General features: G+C 30.4%; 1 pseudogene; it reads left to right on the forward strand.

Moving 5' to 3' along the window:
* Positions 1-1634: 1634 nt before the first annotated feature.
* LOC145938283 (uncharacterized) lies at positions 1635-3012 on the forward strand (annotated as a pseudogene).
* Positions 3013-3690: the final 678 nt, after the last annotated feature.

The following is a 3690-nucleotide window of genomic DNA, read 5'->3' on the forward strand; positions in this document are numbered from 1 at the left end:
TGACCTGCGATTGATTCTTCAACACTATTTACTTCCTTATCCTCTGTCTCAAGAAATGCAAAATGTTTTTTAACTCTTTTATTTATTATTTTCCATTTAGTACGTCTCTTTGAAGACATTGTAATTAAATATTCTATATATATACACACACAATATATACAGGGTGTCCGGTAATAGTCGCATCAACCGTCGTGTGCAGGTAGAGCTAGTTAAACCGAGTAGAAAAGTCCTCTACCATTTTGCGATATTCTCAATAATAAGAGAGATATTAATTAATAAAGATCGGCCAATTCGCGTGACGACGAGAAGAGACAGCCCAGTTTTATGTCGTTACTAAGCATGGCTGATCAACAGGCTGATCCTAAAAATCCGATAGGTGTTCAAAATATAGAGGCTGGTGAAGCAATACAAGATTTTAAAGACCTTGGTGATAAAGTAATTCGAGAAAATGATATATCTGGAATGATAGCAAAATTAAATATAGATCAAAAACGAGAATTCAATAAAGTTATCATTACTATAGAATCAGATAAATCGATTATATGTATTACGATTATATGTCACCGGAGAAGGTGGTACTCGAAAAAGTTTTTTAATCAAGACTATTAAATGCTGGATAAAACAAAATCTCAACAAAGATACTGCTGTAGCAGCACCTACTGGTATTGCAGCATTTAATATAGATGGTTTGACAGTTCATAGATTGCTTCAATTACCCGTTGAACATGGTCATACTCCTAAGTATAGACAACTCTCTGATCATGTATTGAAACTTTTACGAGCCGATTTTAAAAAGAAAGATATTATTCTTTTTGTAATTGATGAAGTGTCAATGATATCTAATTTGACTTTAATGTATATACATCTTCGATTGTCTGAGATATTTGACACTACCCAGTAAACACGAAGTAAAAGTAACATAACATTAATGTTATAATTTCCCACTCAACAATATAACTGCAATATAACATGCCTTGTACGTAACAGTTACATTGTTGAGTGGGAAATTATAACATTGATGTTATGTTACTGTTACTTTGTGTTTACTGGGTAGTGATTGCGATGATAGTTGGTTTGGTCAAAAGCATATTCTTTTATTCGGAGACTTGCTTCAATTACCTCCTGTACACGAAGATCCTATCTTTATGCATTTATCAGATAAAAAAATTGCTAAACATCTTGGTTCCTTACGCTATTAATTTATGGACTACATTATTTGACTACGATGAATTGACAATATGCGTCAGCAAGGAGATAATTCTTATCGTGAGTTATTGTCGCGAATTCGTATTGGTTTAGTGACAAAATCTGATTGTAAAATCTTAGAAAGTAAAAAAATAATTTTTAAAGGTGAGTCTTTCGAATCTAGATTAAATGAGTTATGTGATTTTATTAATAACTTATCATCGGACACTGTTTGTTTATTGCCTACTTGTAATATGTATGATGTTCTTAATGATGCAATGTTAAATCGTATTGTTTCCAAAGAAATAATATTAATTGCTGAAGACACGATTGACTGTGTTCCATATTTAAAAAAAAAACATCAAAAAGTATTGTCAAATAATGATGATGATAATTCTAAAACAGCTGAACTTTCAAAACAAATTAAAATTAAAATTGGAGCAAAAGTTATGATTCGACGTAATATCGATGCTAGTTTAGGTCTTGTAAACGGTACAATTGCTAAAGTAATTTCAATTGTACAAGATACATGTACTGATTGCGTAGAAAAGGTTAAACTTCTTTTACCATCAGGTTTAGAATATGAAATTGGAAGAGTAAGTGTTAAATTTGAGGTGATAAATAGAGTGTATATTATCAGAAAACAATTTCCATTATCTCTGAGTTACGGTATCACTATTCATAAAAGCCAAGGATTGAGTTTGCGAAGTGCAATTATGGACATCGATAACTCTGTATTTAGTTGTGGTCAAATTTATGTTGCATTATCGCGAGTAACATCTCTAGAAGGATTATATTTAATTAATTACGATCCTTCATCAGTAATAGCCAGCGAAAAAGTTATTATTGAATATAATTGTTTAAAACAGATACACAATCCAAACATAGAAATGATTACCATGTCAAAAGAACGTTATCGCAAAATAAAAGATGTTTTATGGGCGTTGCCAAAAATAATTATTTCTGTTCAAAAATCAAGATCAAACAGTTCGACGAAATACTATTTGGATCATACATGGTTTCCAAAATACAGACAAAGTTTCATGCTATGCAAATACAGTATTGCAATGTTTATTACATTTTAATGTTATTAGGCAACAGTTATTTAATTGCGATAAATAAGATATTTTACGTATATTAATGCATCGATATGAATATGGAATGTCTAATTTAAATACATATGCAATACGGCAATGTTTAGGAGAATATTTTTCGAACACCGCGAAACAAAATGCATCTCATTTTTTTACGACTCTTTGCAAAAAATATGATTGTATAAGAAATTTGATAGAACATCAAGTTACTTCTACTGAACGATGCAAAACTTGTGGTAATACTAAAATTACTGTTGATAAGAATATGACTATTTCAATTCCTATTAATAATTTGAAAAAGAAAATCTATAATCTTAATGATTTATTAAATGTTACGTTTTCACACTGGAATGAATTACACAATGAATCATGTGAACATTGTACTGGAAATGATATAATATTTAAAAATAAAATAACATTTGCAAGAGAAATAGTTGTTATTCATTTAATAGTATTTTCACAAAATGATAAATTAATGAAAGCAGCACACAAATTAAATTTATGTGCTGTTCCAACAACTAAAGTATTAATAGCTGGACAATCATATAAGACGATTAATGCTATATTTCATCATGGTTCATGTATTGATAAAGGTCATTATATAAGTATGTGTAGAGAAGGAGTGTCTAAAATTTGGATCGAAGTTGATGATGTGCAAGTTAAAAAAGAACAGTGGCCTGGAGGTGCTAAAGATGTTTATATAAAATTTTTACAAAATATGGCTAATGAATAATATACATTAGATATTATAAAATAAAGAAGCAGTTATATATCAACATAAAACAATATATATAAGATTTGGCTATGAGAGCTCTAGCGCAGTTATTGGGGCGCAGTACTAGTCAAATGAAATAAACATATCAATATTTCATCACATTTAATGTGAGTCTAAATATACATTGAACATTTATAAAAAATTGGCGAACGTTTCGGCTCTTTTTTTTTAGCCTTCCTCAGCGCATAATTTAAACCGTGATACAATAATTGAATAAGTAAGCTATTGGTAAGTGACATGTTCAAGTCGAAATAATGGTAGATAATTAAACGGGATCATCTTCAATAACGGCTTCTCTTCGGGGTTGTTGGACCCAAGACGAGAGAATTAAATATTCTATGTCGCCATATCTGAGATGAAGACCTTATTGTTGCAATCGGTAGTGTTAGAAATTTACAATGCTTCGGTATGTATAAACTTGCAGATATTTGAATCTCATCTTTGGTGGAGTTGCACATTATCATACAATCACCGTGGATCCGTCTATATGTTGTGAGGATCAGATTACAAATGTATGACTAATGACAAGGCTAAACTGTTTGGTAGCTATAAAGAGCTCAATATGTATGACAAATAAATAACGACCAAAAACACGTACGCAGAAATCAACAATATATGTATTAAGTAAAATAATAA

The sequence above is a fragment of the Prenolepis imparis genome, unplaced genomic scaffold, assembly GCF_030444845.1.
Source record: "Prenolepis imparis isolate NDT839.2.m4 unplaced genomic scaffold, iyPreImpa1.0 SCAF_7, whole genome shotgun sequence".
Classification (NCBI taxonomy): domain Eukaryota; kingdom Metazoa; phylum Arthropoda; class Insecta; order Hymenoptera; family Formicidae; genus Prenolepis; species Prenolepis imparis.